Consider the following 16,505-nt stretch of genomic DNA (forward strand, 5'->3'; position numbering starts at 1 on the left):
AACGTGCAGTTATTCCCACCACTCTTTTTCAAACATGCATTATACATTTTGCTTTAGGTTTAGAATGCAGTAAGTATGAATATGTTAGAAGATTCTGATAAGGAAAGATTTGAGGACAACGCTTGTGTCCCAGAAACTCAGTGATTCTTTGTTAAATATTGAATGAAATTTTATTAATTAACTAATACCACAATCACACTAGCCAAAATAGCTGAATTAATATTTTGTTTGTAATTTTCGGTCTGTTTTAATAAGCATACTGAAAAAGTACAACTGTTTTTCCTTTTTAACAGCAAGGAAAAAAAGGAAACACTGTATCTACAGATTTCAACCCGGAGATAATCTAAAGCAGTTATTATGAGCTTCTTAGAATGATTTGAATGAATACCTTTAAGCAAGTACTGCTGGGTAATTTCCAGGCCCATGTATATGTGCACTGAAGATTTCTTTGGCTGTTAAAGCATGCAGTTTCCCCATGAGGTCTCTTCTGATGATAACAGGAATGAAGTCATTACACTTGCACACGTATTACATTTGTATTAAATTCTTTGCCACTTCTGAGGCCACTTGTCTTTCTCAGTGATAATTTTAAATGAACAACAGTTTTTTAGATTAGAACTACAGTTTCGTCTTCAACTTGGTAAGTTGTGCCTTTGTTGGATAATGAAAACATCATAGGATACTAGACCTTTCAAACGGGTGCAGGCAGACGCAAAAACATGAGACTACCTGATGGTAAAAACTCGGTTATGCTGTACGAACCTTCCTCAATTTACAATGGGGATACATCCCAATAGCCCACTCCAAGTTGAAAATATTTTAAGTCAAAAATGCATTTACTAACACCTAATTTCCCAAACATCATAGTTTAATACTTTCATTAGCCTATGGTTGGGCAAAATCATCTCACACGAAGCTCACTTTAAAATAAAGTATTGACTAACTCGTGTAATGTATTGAACACTGTACTAAACATAAAAAACAGAATGGTTCTAAGTGTATTGGTCATTGGGCCTCAAGACTGCATAAGTGCCACTGCCCAGCATGACAAGTATCATTCTGCATGTCGCTAGCCTGGGAAAAGATCCAAATTCAAAATCTGAAGTATAGCTTCTACTGACTCATATTGCTTTCACACCATCATCAGGTCGGAAAATTATAAGCTGAACCATTCTGAGTCAGGGACCATCCATATACATGAGTACTTTGCAAAGGTTTTAATAGAGAAAAGCAGTGAAATAAGTGAGCCTTCACAATATATATAGAAAAGGCATACTGGAAATAAAAAACACATGTATTACTACAGCTTGGATTATATTCACATTACAAAAAGCCAATTTATCCAAAACAGCATCAGCAGTCACATTAAGGTTGTACATTTGAATTCTATTGTTTTTTGTATTTATGTTCTATTTAATTTGAAAATATTATTTGGCATTATAGATCTATAAGCCTTTTAACCACAAAATGTGTGCTCTTTGTTTTATATCTGTGCTTATATAAGTAACTTGTAATCCAATTAATTTGTCAGCATTGGTTGAACATAGGATTTTTTATTCCTTTTATGTGTGCCTGTTTATTTCTCAAGTTTGAGAAGCACTACACCCTAACAACCATCAAGTAGAATGTCCTAAACAGGAAATTTGAGATTTGTTTTTTTTTTTTTTTTGTAGAAAATCATTATTAAGGAGAGGTAGAGTAGACCGATATACATTTTTACGCATAAGTCCACACATATAGGAGAGTTAAAGTATTTGCAAAGAGATGGTCTTATTAAAGCAAAATGTTTCCCACAACGTTGTTAGACAGATGTAACTGATTTGGCTTAATAATAAGTGAGAATTAACTCTCTGTGCTCAGTATGCTTGAAGGCAGTAACAGTGCAACACAAGTCAGGGCATCAGTTTCATTATGGTAGGTTAGCATGGAAAGCAGCATCAGAGACCAAAATGAATTATAACCAATGAAACTTCTATATAATACCCAGACGGATATTAGAGTAAGACAGGGGACAATTAAAAAGAAATAGTGATGACCTGAGAGGCAACCTGTCCTTCATCGGTCTCCACCAGGTATGAAAATGTCTTCCACCAGCAAGAAGACTAAGGAGCCTTAAAAGGTATGTTAATACCTAGAAGGTCAAAGACAGCAAGACTACTCTACTCACCAAATTGATACCCATGTGCATGCACACATAAAAACACATTCTACGTACACGTCAATAAACGCATGTGTCTGTGAGTTTCTTAACAAAACTGTCAAAGATCAAAAGAGTTCTGGGGCACCTGGGTGGCTCAGCCGGTTAAGAGTCTGACTTTGGCTCAGGTCATGATCTCGGAGTTCGTGAGTTCAAGCCCCGCGTCAGGCTCTGTGCTGACAGCTCAGAACCCGGAGCCTGCTTCAGATTCTGTGTCTCCCTCTCTCTCTGCCCCTCCCCTGCTCGCTCGCTCCCTCCCTCCCACTCCCCCTCTCAAAAATAAACATTTTTAAATTTTTTTTTAAAATGAAAAAGTTCACGTAAAAAAATCAATGAAATTACAAGAATATAGAAATGGGAAGGGATATAAATAAGGAAAACAATAAATTGTGGTAAAAGATTGCAAGGGATATGGTTCTGTCTTCTTTATCCTAAAATGAGTTGAATAAATTAATAAAATCTAAATTACAGAAGGAGAGGTTAGGTCCCCATATTATGTTCTTTATACGTGAACACTCAATAGTTATGAAAGAATTGATGTGTCAAGTCTAGGGATCTGAGGTTCTAGGAAGCAAAGTCTCTGATCAGCTTGGAAATTTGTTTAGATTTAGGATGGAGTGTCAAGTCTCATCTGTTTTCTCTACACACACCTTGGAGGGTGCTAACCATATAAAAAATTCTCAGAAACTACTGTTTTAATTGTATCAGTCCAAATACAGAAATGAGAAATATATGCTACCTCCCACTTTCCTGTTAACTCCTAGGAAATGCTAGTCATGAAGGGTAAATGTTTTAAATGAATAAATAATCAGGAAGAAGAAGTTATACCCACATCTCAGGAATACACACTGGCAGTCCACAATCAAAGTTCTACATAGCCCTATCAAAGTTTATTTTACACACGTATGTGAAATTCTGTAGTATCATTTCCCAAACATTTGACCACAGAAGTTTGGTTTTTTTTTTTTTTCCCCAGTTAACAGTTGTTGATAACCTGCAAAATTAGTCTTTTACAGGCCACTGGTTTCTAGACTTTTGGATTTCATAGATCAGTACCATCTCCAAAAACTTGGGGGAATAACAGGATTGCCAATGTATTTTGCCAATTAATCGGAAAGAAATCATTCTGTCCCTACCATGTTTTTCATAAATGAACAGTATTAGAACAGGAGAGTTCTTTTTCTTTAAGTTTATTTATTTATTTTGAGAGAGAGTGTGTATGTGTGCATGAGTGAGGGAGAGGCAGGGAGAGAAAGAGAGACAGAATCCCAGGCAGGTTCCACAGTTCTCAACACACAGCCCAAAGTGGGGCCTGAACTGACGAACCATGAGCCAAAATCAAGAGTCAGATACTTAACCAACTGAGCCACCCAGGTGCCCGGAGAGTTTATTAAATGGAATAAATACAGCTTTTTAAAACAAAACAAAACAAAACAGTCTATCAGGACAAATTCTAACTGCAATCCTGGGCCAAGGGGATAGACCACTCGACTTCCAGATTCCTTGCAGCTTCTGGAAAGACACCAGTGCATAAGACTTATGAGATTGTGAAGTAATGATCTGAGGAGTTGCCGGGAATATATTTTGGTATAAACTGGAAATAAACCAAATTTGACTAGAAGTCAAAAAGGAAAAAAGGATTGAAGACCCAATGTGAGGAAGCTTACATTGGATAAAGATGAAAAGTCAGGAGTATTAGTATGGATTAAAAAAAAGGGACTGAAATATATCAATTATATTTACATATATTTAAATCCATACATTCACAGTGATACCAGAACAGAGAAGTAATGTAAATTTAAAAATCAGCTGGTAACCTTTTGAAGAGACTAGGAAACCAATTCACTTTTTCTGAAAATTGTTTTCTTTGGAAAGAAATTGAACCGTTTATTGTGCTTTTACTACATGGACTATCCTTCAAAGTAATGAAATAGGTAATGCAGAGAAGTTCCCTTTACAGAAACATTCCAACTAATAAATGAAGAAGAAAAGATAGAATATCACTATTTTCCAAACAATAACAATTAACACAGTGATTATCAATGGCTGCTAGTATCGCACACCATAAATGTGAAGCAACCAAACCATTATGTACCTTTTGATGAAAGTACCTAACACTAGGGGTGCCTGGGTTGCTAGGTTAGTTAAGCATCAGACTTGGGTTAGGTCATGATCTCGCGGTTCATGGGTTCGAGCCCCGTGTCGGACTCTGCGCTGACAGTTCAGAGCTTGAAGCCTGCTTCGGATTCTGGGTCTCCCTCTCGTTCAGCCCCTTCCCTGCTTGTGCTCTGTGTCTTTCTCTCTCAAAAATAAATAAACATTAAAAAAAAAAGACATCCTGGAAAAAAATGAAACTTGATTATGAGCAGCTCTCTAGATCTAACTGTTGATTTACAGAAACCACAAGGGACAGAGAAACATTTTAAGCAATATCATGGGGATATTGTCAACAAAATCTAGACAAAAGATCCTGTTTCTTCAAAACAAGACAAAAACGCAGAGACAGAAGCAGAGAATCTTTTAGTAAGAATCTATAGATGAAATATGATTTAATAATACCACTTAAAAATACCAATGTACAGTCTTGTTCATCTCAAATTAATTATTTAAAAAAATAGTGGAAGGCTACAGGATAATCTGGGAAACATAAGAACTATATATATTATGATTTTAAGAAAATGTTACTTTTTCTAGGGTGGCAGTGGAACTGTGTTGTTTTAAAGGAGTGTTTTTTTGTTTTTTAAACACAGGCTGAAAGGTTTGGAGAAGAAGTGATATACTTTCTAGCATCTGCTTCAAAACAATTAAAGATAGTAAGTGGGTTGGTATGGAGAGGAAATAAGACGGTAATGATTATAATTGCTAGAGCTGAGTGAGGGGTATGTGATATTCCTTATACTATTTTTGTATTTTTGTATACATTTGAAATTCTCCATTTTTAAAAAATCATTTATGCGTATTTGTATTGCATTAATAACAAAGTACAAATTAGACTCAGAATAAATATGTCTTAAGCTCTTCCCTTTTCCTCATTTTGCCTTCAAAGTAACCATACTCTTTGACCATCATAGTTTCTCCAGGCCCCAAGAGATAGTTTTTAGATTTTTATCTGTTTGTTTGTAAACTTTAGTGAAGTAATCAGGAAGTCAATATAATAAAATAGTCTAACTTTCTGAAAAATGTGAAAGCATAAATAACAAACATTTACACTTCCATAACAAAAAATGAGACTGAATCATACTTAAAATAAAGTACCTAAGATGCTAGGTAGACTAGGTTCTAGCTGGTTCAAATCAAAATTCTGCTACACTGGGCCACCTGGGTGGTTCAGTAGGTTAAGCAACCGACTCGTGATTTTGGCTCAGGTCATGATCTCACAAGCCCTGTGTCAGGTCCCGCAGATGACATCATGGAGCCTGCTTGGGATTCTGTCTCCCTCTCTCTCTGCCCTTCTCCCATTCTTTCATCCTCTCTCATAACAAATAAATAAACTTAAAAAAAAATTCTGTTACATCTCATGACTGAAGGACTGAAATGATATCGTTCAGTATCTATTTACATCTAATTTACATAGAAGCCTAAGGATTTCCTAATAAAAACAAAATTAGTAAACTGAAACTCTCCATTATCAACCAACACATGAACATTCATGGTCATGAAATTTGAGGAGCTACAGAAAGCACAATTTTAAAGACAAAGTCTACTGTTCTAAAATACAATTCATCCTGAAGATTTGAACCTAATAAGCTAAAAAGTAATTTGGGCTAAGTATTAGAGTAGAAGAGAAGTTGCAAGGAAACCTAGAAGGGTATTTGTGGGGGATAAGCTTAGGAATACCCTGGGGTTACACCAATGGGTTAACAAGGCATAAAGAAATACAACGTCATAGAATGCTCACACCTGAATGTGGGCAAACCAGATTGGCATCCCAAGAATACGGGGGTGCAAAGGCACCCAGAGAATAGGGAGGTGCAAAGACGCCAGGAATAGGGAGGTGGAAAAGCACCCTAAAATAGAAAGGGGGTGCAGAGCCCCCAGAATAGAGAGAGGCAAAGGCCTAAAATAGGAATGGTGAAAAGGTGTCCAATACATAGGCGTATGAAATAAACAAGATTAGATATTCAGGGTGGAAGCACTCCCAATACAGTACTGTACAGAAAAGCTGTTTTCACAGGAGGTTAGGGCCAAGTTAGGTAAACTGGCGTATTGGACTATGGACTATGCTTTGCACTGCAAGCAAAGCATCCCAGAGCAGAGATGGTTAACAAAAGAAAAGGTGCCTTGTTAACCCTGAGGTTATTCCCCCTATCTGTCTCATCCCCTAGGCTAGCTAAGGTAAACAGACAGGGAGCCTCCTGTCTGCCATTAACAACCATCTACCCATCTGCCCAGCACCAGGGTTTTGTTTTATATTGACCCAAACCCCAAACACTGTATATCTTCAAAATCCCCCTCTTCCCTCACGTCCCCAAGTTAATGTTCACAGTTTCTTTGACTCTTTGGGCATGCCCATCAGGTGTTCAAGCCTTCTAATGTGAATAAATACTGGGCAAGGACCCTTATTCGGGGCTCCTGTCTTTTCCCGGACATTGGCCATCTCTCACTTTAATCCTGTGTCCGCTTTTGCTGGCCAAAAGAGAACTTTAGACTTAGAGCCTACGACAGGTATTACCTCAACCCTTAACCAACTCAGCCACTCTGGTATAAAATGTGTAACCCTACACTGTATGTTGAAAATAAATTATATTTAAAAAATAATAATGGTATATAATAAATAAATAAAATAAAACGTGAAATCCTAGGATACAAGATCTACACATAAACTTGAAGGATCTATTTCATTAAAACGGTCACTCTTTCGGGCCCCGTAACGCTACTGTGACACCCTTATAACAGCATAGCACTGAGAAAGGGAAGTTCCCCCGTGCCATTTCCTGGATATGTTTAATAGCTGTGGCTTTATGCACACTGAAAGCACCAAGCAAAGCACCAAACAGCAGCACTAGGCAGATTAACACGGTCCAGGACACAGTGTTGAGTTGCAGGAGCTGAGGAAGCAAGCCTGTGTCTAGAGTAGACCGTCAATAGTATAGCTGACAGAGGTGCCGAAGGCTGTGGGAGAAGCACTCAACGGCAGAGCTCGGCGAGGCCAGGAGCAGTCCAAACCTGAAAGTGCCTGAGTGACATCTGAAAAGGACAATGATACAGATTGAAGTGGGAAACACTGAAGAGGGGCCAAAGTCTTGCAGATGCACAGGGAGAGGTTAACAAATCAGCAAAATTAGGATACTGATGCCAGTACAACCTATTATCACATAGGCTTGTAACTCTGCAGAGAGTTCAGATAATAACAACATTCATGTACTCCTCAGCGCTTGGCTGGGCAGGATCTTTACTGAACAAAACACCCCTAGGCAGTGAAAGACACTGTCTATTCACTAACTGGTGCTGCCATCCATCTGTCTCCTAAGCCAGAGAGATATGGGAGCTTTTTTTGTTTCCTCATCCCATACAGCTAGTCCAGGGCCCAAAGTCTTAAACTGGGCTCCCCAGGATCAGACCTGAGACAGGAATTTTGGTCCATGTCGTTTATTATCATGATGATCACAGGAAGCATCACCAGGGAAGCAGAGAAATGAGAAAGAGAAGGTATGAACACCAGTACAGGGTGAATCAGTGAGAAAGTCACCATCATGGGCACCTAGGGTTCAGCTCAGGGTCACTGGAGGCCTCTGGGAGATGGTGGAGACATGCCTCACACCTGTCCTATTTGAGGGTCAAAAACTAAGTGTATTTATCTCCCAACTGTCACCTGCCAGTAATTGAAGGATGCCAAGTGGGGTCTCATTATTCCAGCACTTCTAGCTTTCCCCATGATGGCTAAATCCACCAGAGAAAGCCCTCAGTCGCATGCAAGTACACAATCATCAGACAATGAGAGTGTCAAGGAGATATGGACAGTGTCTGCTGCCCTGCATTCATTGTACAGTGTCCATTATAGCCATTCTTGCTTTTTCTACCCAATTCCTCATCTTTCTACTTCTTTCATAAGCAAAGTTGAAAATGTAATCTAGCTTGGGCAGGAAGCATGGCAAGAGTTCAACCGAATTGCAGGCTCCCCCCCTTGAGGGAACTCCCATGTATCCTTCCAAACAGTGCCATGTGAAGCTTGGTCCAGCTTGCCCAGTTGGCTCTGATTTCTCCCTCCTTTGTGTCCACATTGCCTTTTGCACACCTACTGTTGTTTTATTCCTCATAAGTATCTATTTAGAAGTGCATTTTCTTAACAGACTATCATTTCCGTAAGAGCAGGAATTGGCCTCTATTCATCTTTGTACTGTAGGCATTGATTACAGTCCTTGTGACTCAGTAGGTGCTCATCAAAAGTTGCTTTGTTGGAAGGAGTAAGTAAATGCATACACTGCTGCTAATGATCATGTTCAGCATTTTCTTCAGAATCTGCTTCTGCTACTCATATTTAAATGCCTCTACTTCTGGTATTTCAATTTGTAAACAGATTTAGTTTTTTTCTGGCAGTGACTTAGCACCAGTGAACGTTTTCAGTTACCTTCTAGTTGTGTTGAAAATGAAATAGCTATTTTTAGTGAAAGGCATACAAAAGATAAGAAAGTTCTCACTCTCAATTTGAGTTTCAAGAGGATCAGATTGCTTCCACTCAAGGAGTCGGTACTGACGGGACACCCCCAGAAGCTGCAGAATCCCCCGAGAGATTACTCTAAAAGACATTTTTTACTCGTCATCTCCCGCAAAGATAAATAATACATAAATAAATAATAAGTGAGAAAATGCTTTGAAAACTTTTTTTTTTTTTTTACCTAGGATAACATGTCACTATTCACTGTAGCCACTTTATAAAAAGCAAAATTAAAAAAAAAAACTTTGGTTTCTTCCTCCATTTTTAAATTACAAAAATTGTATATGTGCACATATAATTGGTTAATTCTTAAAGTAAAATAGTACATGCAAACTTTCCACTCCTTTCCCCCCATGTGTAGGTGAAAATTCAGCCATCACCAAATTCCACTCTCCATATAAATCTATAAAATGGTTTTTATGACACCAAACAGGGATGCCTATGTCAGTGATCCCTCTTGCTCAACTACAGACTCCAACAGTGAAAACCAGAAATAGACAACAGTGCTTAACTCAAGCTTAAATTGAAATCCATTGTTCTCATTCTTTATTGTAAGCTCTTAATGCACTGACAAAGATTTTTTTTACAATGACTGGAACATTACAACTGCCAGGCCAGAGGAACCCTGATAGCAACAGAATGCCTAGAGAACCACACCCCACAAGTCCTGTTCCCTGCCCATGATCATGGGCTGAACACCTACTGACCCTCACCCCTGATCATGTGTTCTCTGCCTGCTCTCTTGCACAATAGCCCCAAACCCTCTCCTTATAAAACTCTAGTAGGTGTCCATCTTGTGGGTGGAAAGGTCAGTTGCTCAGGCTTGAGCCTGCCACCTCTCCTGGCTGCCAGCACCTAAAATAAATTCCTCCCTCTATTTTTTTCCAATTTCTCACTTCTTGTGTTATCGGCTTCTCTTGTGATGAGTTTATCTGAGTTTGTTCGCCAACAGTGTTGGCAAACCCATCCAGGAGGTATGCCTCCAACGTGTCCAGCCCCTTAGGGATTCCCTGGGCTGGAGCAGCTGGCCACAGCAGTGCACCAGGGCTCACCCATTCATTTCCAGAGTTAGAGGCGGTGATAGATTGATCAGTAACCCTCTGAGCTTTGCACAAACACATAACACCTATGTATTTCCATTTATCTTTTGTGACTTTATACAAATGGAATATTACATACATACACACACATATATAATAAACTAGAATATGTGTACATATGTATGTTCTACAGTTTAAACAATGAAAACGAGGTAACAACTACATTTCACTATCTGTTTATATAACTTTATCTCATTTTTAAAAATTGTAGTATCAAGTTCTCTTGTAGCAACTTCCATCTCATCATAGGGACTTCCATGTAGATTACCTATCTACAATCTATTTTCCTATTACCCAGCTACAGTGAAAAAACCTATGTACATTTATGCTTTTACCCATGTACAAACACTGATAAAGCACAGATTCCTTGGAGTAGAATCATGAAGAAGCCAAAGGCCGGTTACCCCAAGATGGCCCATTTTGGCGAAAATATTATTTTGGGATAAAAGCAATCATACTCCAGCAGACTCGGGAAAAGCTCTTTTTACCTTCCCTTCAACTGCTTAAATTTACATTGGAAAGGAGAACCTACATCAGGAAGAGAGAAGCTATTAAGGGAGATTCCTCTTTACTTAACAAACTCTTCTGCATAGTAGGGTACCTATGTTTTCCAATTATCTCCTCTCTTCTGCTAATGCTCTCTTTCCTTTGTATCCCCAGACCCTTACCCGTCTCATTAACCCAGGATGTCATATACACTTCATCACATTGCCTCACTGTCTGGAATTTCACATCTGTGTGGATTCCCCATATGTACAAAACTAAGTTTGATTTTCTTCTATTAATTTGTCCCACGTGAATTTGATTCTTAGTCCAACTTAGAAGGCCCTTGAAGGGGTCATGAATTTTGTCCCCCAACATCATCTTTGTCAATCTGATACGTGAGAAATGTCTTAATTTTAAATTAAATTCTCAAATTATGACTTTCTTAGACTATTGTATTTCATTTAGTTTTAACTGCCTATTCACCTCTTTTGCCAATGTTCCTATATAGTATACTCTTTTCTGAACAATTTGTAAATTTCAGAATAAGTATTTAAAAATAATTATTCCAAGGGTGCCTGGGTGGCTCAGTCACTTAAGCATCTGACTTCAGTTCAGGTTATAACCTCAGGGTTCATGAGTTCGAGCCATGCATCGAGCTCTGAACTCACAGTGTGTGGAGCCTGCTTCGGGTTCTTTCTATCTTCCTTTCTCTCTGCCCCTCCCCAACTCATGCTTTCTCTCTCTCTCAGAAATAAACTTATTTTTTTTAAATAAAAAATAAATAAATAAAAATAATTATTCCATTCCTGAATGTCTTATTTCACAAATTTTCTTTAAATAAAATTGGAGTTTTCCAATAGCTTAAGCTATAAACTTACAATAATATTTTTTGGGGCTTTATCACAGGGAGTTACCAATACTAACATTGCCAATTAATAAAAGATTTTGAGTGCCTATAAATAACAATGAAGTACACTGAGAAACATATCTATTAATAAAGTGAGATTATTTTTTTTGGCAGAGCTAAAATTTTCTCTTGAAGAATTCTAGGCTATGTGACTACCATTCATTTTTATCAATATATTTTATGCAGGGGCTCAGATTTTCCAGTACATAAAAGTGCTGTTATTTTTAAAGTACACTAGAATATGTGCACTAGAATATATATATATGTGTGTATACACACACACACACACACACACACACACACACACGTGCTGAATTCCTTGATATCACATCAATTTTCTCATTGGACAGACTACATAATACAAGTGAATAATAACCAGTTTGGTGTGCTATTTTTTTTAGATCACTGTCAATCCAGTATATTCAACTCTCACAGCAAAGCAAGCAGTTCCCTTGGGGGTAAAAAATGACATTCATCCATAACTAACTTTGACCAGGTGAGACACTCCTGATTAAATGTTCATTCCCTTATGGGTTTTTTTAAAATAATATTGTTTGATGCTGTAAAAAAAAAATGAGTATCTGCTTTTAAGAGTATGCTTTGTTGAAAGGATAAATAATACCAAAATTAAACAAGATTTTTAGCAAAGTGAATTGTGGTTTATGGCAGATGGGGTCCAATGTTCACTGTGGTGAAGTAATCAATTTTTTTAATTTAAGACCAAAAATTGGGCTAATTCATTCAGTGTCTCATCAATTTGTAGCAGACTCTATTCCAGTATATAATATAGAGTTAGCAGAATCACATAGCATTTCAGGTGCTATCTGAAATATCTGATATCAGGTGCTATAGATAGTATTTTGGTACTTAAATTCTGGATGAATATAATTTAAACTTCACTGCAAATCCACAAAGTATATATTATTATTGGCATTTTCTATATAATTTTTACAGGAGATACCCATCCCAGTTTCTTCACGAATAAGGGAGATGTTCAGAAAAGTAAAATCTTTACAGAATGTAGTGGTAAAATGTTAATAATGGGAAGTTTATAGGCCCATGATGCCACTCAATGGCATCCTAAATAATCAAACTCCGTGAATTCTAAGAAAGGCATGGCAAGAGGGATTTTCCTCTTCTCTGCTTACTCTTAAAAACTGATAAATCTTGGGGTACTTGGGTTGCTTAATAGGTTAAGCATCCAACTCTTGATTTTGGCTCAGGTCATGATTTCATGGTTTGCTAGATCAAGCCCCGTGTTGGGCTCCATGATGACAGTCTGGGGTCTGCTTGGGATTCTCTTTCTCCTTCTGTCTCTGCCTCTCTCCTGCTCACTTTCTCTCCCTCCCTCCCTCCCTCCCTCCCTCCCTCCCTCCCTCTCTCTCTCTCTCTCTCTCTCTCTCTCTCTCTCTCTCACACTCTCTATCAAAAAAAATAAATAAACTTAAAAAACCCTGAAAACTCTTAATATATCTCAACCATATGAAATTAGGCAGAATTTTACATTTTAAAATGTTAAAGAAATTATTTTGTACTTAATCTATTCAAAACTACAGCTCAAATATTTTAATCACTTCTAGGCCCTAACAGGCAAATGCTTTGCTTGTACATATTTATTTATTTTTCGTATATTTGAATAGTCAAGATAATTTATTAGGTTTTTATTATGTGCAGGACTGTGCTATGCTCTGTGTTCAGCATAAACACAGGCAATCCACAGTTACGACCCTCAAAGGATTCTTTTAAAAAATGCTTAAAGAATTGGCCACATGACCTCAGTGGCATATGAAAAAGAAGCAGTCACTTTGGGCTATAAATTTCAGGGAAAAATTCTTACAGAGCAAAAACATCTTTAAAACTCATTCTGCTGGATGAGTAGAATTTTTATTGATAAAGCTAACTGCTGTATACTCGGTCAGTATTAATTCTTAACGATCTTTAATGCCTATTACACTTGCCACATCCTTCAGTAAGCAATTCATGATTCTTCTCCCTATTTTATTTCTCCATTTTCAGTATGTTTTTGTACTTTTTAAAAAATGTTATTTATTTATTTTGAGAGAGAGAGAGAGAGAGCGCACGCACATGCATGAGCAAGGGGAGGGGCAGACAGAGAGGAGTGAGAGACTCCCAAGCAGGCTCCATGCTGTCAGCACAGAGCCCTGCACAGGGCTTGATCTCACAAACCATGAGATCATGACCTGAGCCAAAATTAAGAGTCAGACGTTTAACGGACCGAGCCACCCAGTCAACCCTGTTTTTTGTACCGTTTTAAAATCACACTTTATTCTTATTTGTATTATATTCTTCTATGTCACATAACCCATAGTATTTCAAGACTCATGAAATCAGAGTGTGGTGTGTATGTATGTGTGTGTATCGTATATATTAACTATTTAACTGAATTGAATTAAAAGTGGTAGTCACGTGTATCATATCTATTCAAAATCCATACAGCTTTAGGTTTGAAAAAAGGTCACTTGGTATGGCTTGTCGGGTTAGGGAAAGTAAGCAAATTTCATGGAAAAAAGACATACTTGTTAGCAAGGTAAGCACGGTGACCAATTCAGGTATTATCTATAAAGAAGTTTGACAGCAAGGAATGAGAGCTAAGAGGATAATTTCAGAAGCCTGAATTATGGTTTACTTTAGACACATTTGTTCTTAGAAAAATACATTTATAACCTTGCCTTTTAATCAAAGGTTAGCATAGTCAAAGCTGTGAAAAACTTCTATGTCTTGCTTATAAGCATTGTTACCAATGTTGCTAAAAATTGCTCAGAGGCAGTACAGCATTAGTTGGAGCATGGATTCTGAAGCCCATCTAGGTCCAAATCTTGACTCCAACACTTACCAGTTGTGTGACCACGGACAAGGTTTTTAGTTTCACGTACCTTAGTTTCTCCATGTGTAAAACATGAGCAATAGTGGGGGCTCAGTCGGTTAAGCTTCTGAGTTTTGATTTCGAACCAGGTCCTCACTCTTTACCTTTCTCTCTGCCTCTACCCCACGCATACACACACTCTCCCTCTCAAAATAAACAAATATTTTTTTAAAAAAACTATGAATAATAATAGTAGCTATTTCAGAGGGCTCTTACGAGAAAAGAAAGCCTGGCTATGTAAGGAGCTGATGCAGACACCAAGACGCAGAAACTGCTTTACGATTGTTGCTTATTATCCTAGCTATCATTCGTGCCTCTTCTATAACCATCTGTCCACATAAAATCCACATAGATAGATTTGGCCTTTGCACAGATTTGATAGGTTTTTCATCATTAGACAACAAAAGTTATAAATCATGTGTTTCTTCTTTGATTTGGGTTTCCATGAACCCTGAGGCCAAATGTTTTGGCTCAAATTCAGTAACTCTATTCAAATCAAGTTTCTATCAAAATTCTTCTCACCGCCAAGTTCATGTGACCTCCCGTTATTTTCGTCTATTTTACTGAGTCTGATGTATATGCGATTCCTGTGGCAAGTTGCTAAATGAATACAATTGCTTAATGTCCTGATTTTTTAATTTAAATATTTCCAAGGATACACTTTGAAGACGCAAAACTGCACCCATCAGAAAACATGCCCTTTATGGTATGATGATTTTAAAGCATGACCCCAATAGTCTTTTAGCATTAGGAATTGGGGTCTTTGTCCTCTCCTCTTCATCTGGGGGGGCTTATAACTGCTTCAACTAGTAGAGGATGGGAGAGGTGACACTCTGTGACTTCCAAGACTGCATCATAGAAGACTATGCAGCTACTACTTGTTTTGCTGGCACATTGGTTGCTTGAAACTCTGAGCTATCATATAAGAAGCCTGAGTATTCTGAAGCACCTACGCTATGCAGACAGCCAAGCAAGGTCATGTATATGTAGGCCTTCAGAATCCTAGCCCCCAGTCACTGAATTGAATTTAGCATTCAAGACTTCACAACTGAGACTTCAGACATCACAGAGAAGACAAGCTATCTTGCTGTGCCCTATGTGAACTCATGATCCACAGCACGCATGAGCACATTAAAGTAATGGTTTAAATTCCTAAATTAAATATCAGGGTGATACATTACACAGTAAAAATAAGTAGACTACCCTTCGAACATGTCCATATAATTTCGAACAATGGAAAATATACATTCCCCCCCCCCGAAGATTTTTTTTCTTTTTTAAAAAAAGTTTTTAACATTTATTTATTTTTGAGAGACAGAGAGAGACAGAGCAAAAGCAGGGGAGGAGCAGAGAGAGAGGGAGACACAGAATCCAAAGCAGGCTCCAGGCTCTGAGCTGTTGGCACAGAGCCCAATGGGGGGCTCGAACCCACGGACCGCGAGATCATGACCTGAGCCGAAGTCAGTCGCTTAACCAACTGAGCCACCCAGACACTTCCTGAAGATTTTCTTAATGAAAAAACACAACTCTGGTTTTGATTTCTGTCCCTTGATGAAAAAGGCATGGCTACTAAAAGAATGATGTTTATTTCGATCATGGGATTATACAGGCCAAGGGCAAGCCACCTCAAAATTCTCCACTTTGGCATGATGATTTTTTTGAGTGAAAAAGCAATCAAAACCTAGCAGATTCAAGAAGAGCTCTTTTCCTTCCTTCTCAGTTGCCTAAAAAGAATTAAGATAGAGTACCTAATCCAGGAAGTAAACTGTCACCATAGATACCTACATTATACTCTGAACTAGGTGTGAGACCGGCCCATTTGCTCAAAGTCATCTCTATGTCCCATTGTTTCTCAACAGCCTAGCAAATATTTGCTTACCAAACATTTATTTTTTTTTTCATCTTCCTGTGAATTGCATTCCTTCCCTTTGAAGTCCGAGACCCCTTTCACCCTATTTCCCAATGACACATATACCTCATTTGGCCTCATTGTCTTTGGAATTTCCACATCTGTGTAGATTCCCAGTACCTATGTTATTAACTTTGATTTTCCCGTTAATCTGCCTCATATCGATTTGATTCTTAGTCTGGCTAGAAGGACCTTGAAAGGCAGAATAACTTCTTGTTCCTCAACAGAAAAAAGACACAAATGGCTAACTGTTACATACAAAAAAGTCTCGTAGGGCTAAAAAGTGGAAAAAACCTCCAAAGTCCCTCAAATGATGAAATGATAAACAGAATTAGCTATGTCCACATGATGGAATTTTATTCACTAT

General features: G+C 38.0%; 1 protein-coding gene across 9 annotated transcripts in view; it reads right to left on the reverse strand.

Annotated features, from left to right (window-relative positions):
* The window catches only part of DMD (dystrophin), a 2,127,700-nt gene that overhangs the window by 1,784,428 nt on the left and 326,767 nt on the right, over positions 1-16,505 (reverse strand). The gene's annotated exons all lie outside the window — the stretch shown is intronic.

The sequence above is a fragment of the Leopardus geoffroyi genome, chromosome X (assembly GCF_018350155.1).
Source record: "Leopardus geoffroyi isolate Oge1 chromosome X, O.geoffroyi_Oge1_pat1.0, whole genome shotgun sequence".
Lineage (NCBI taxonomy): Eukaryota > Metazoa > Chordata > Mammalia > Carnivora > Felidae > Leopardus > Leopardus geoffroyi.